Below are 492 nucleotides of genomic sequence, written 5' to 3' on the forward strand. Positions count from 1 at the left end.
AACATCTGTTATCTTCTTACTTTTTAATACTAGCCAATCTGACTGGTAAAAAATGATATCTCACTGTGATTTTAACTTGCGTTTCTTTGAGGATTACTGATGTTGAGCATTTTTCATATGTTACTACAAGCATTTTATCAGAATACATTTTATAGATAGAGAAATTAAGACAGAGAGGGGAAGTCATTTGTCCAAGTTCACACACAACCCAAGGTGCACAAGTTAGTATCCAACCCAAGTAGTCCATGCTCTTAATTCCTAGGTTCTACTGCGCCTCTTACTGCACTGTTGTAAACATGAGGAAAATTTGCATTTACTATGTGAAAAGATGCCCATAGTATAATGTTAAGATTTAAAAAGCAGTTTTAAAAATACGTGTAGATAGGCTGGGTATAGTGACTCATGCCTGTAATCCCAGCACTTTGGGAGGCTGAGGTGGGCAGATCACTTAAGGTCAGGAGCTGGAGACCAGCCTAGCCAGCATAGTGAAAC

The sequence above is a fragment of the Mandrillus leucophaeus genome, unplaced genomic scaffold (assembly GCF_000951045.1).
Source record: "Mandrillus leucophaeus isolate KB7577 unplaced genomic scaffold, Mleu.le_1.0 Scaffold569, whole genome shotgun sequence".
In the NCBI taxonomy this organism is placed as follows: Eukaryota; Metazoa; Chordata; class Mammalia; order Primates; family Cercopithecidae; genus Mandrillus; species Mandrillus leucophaeus.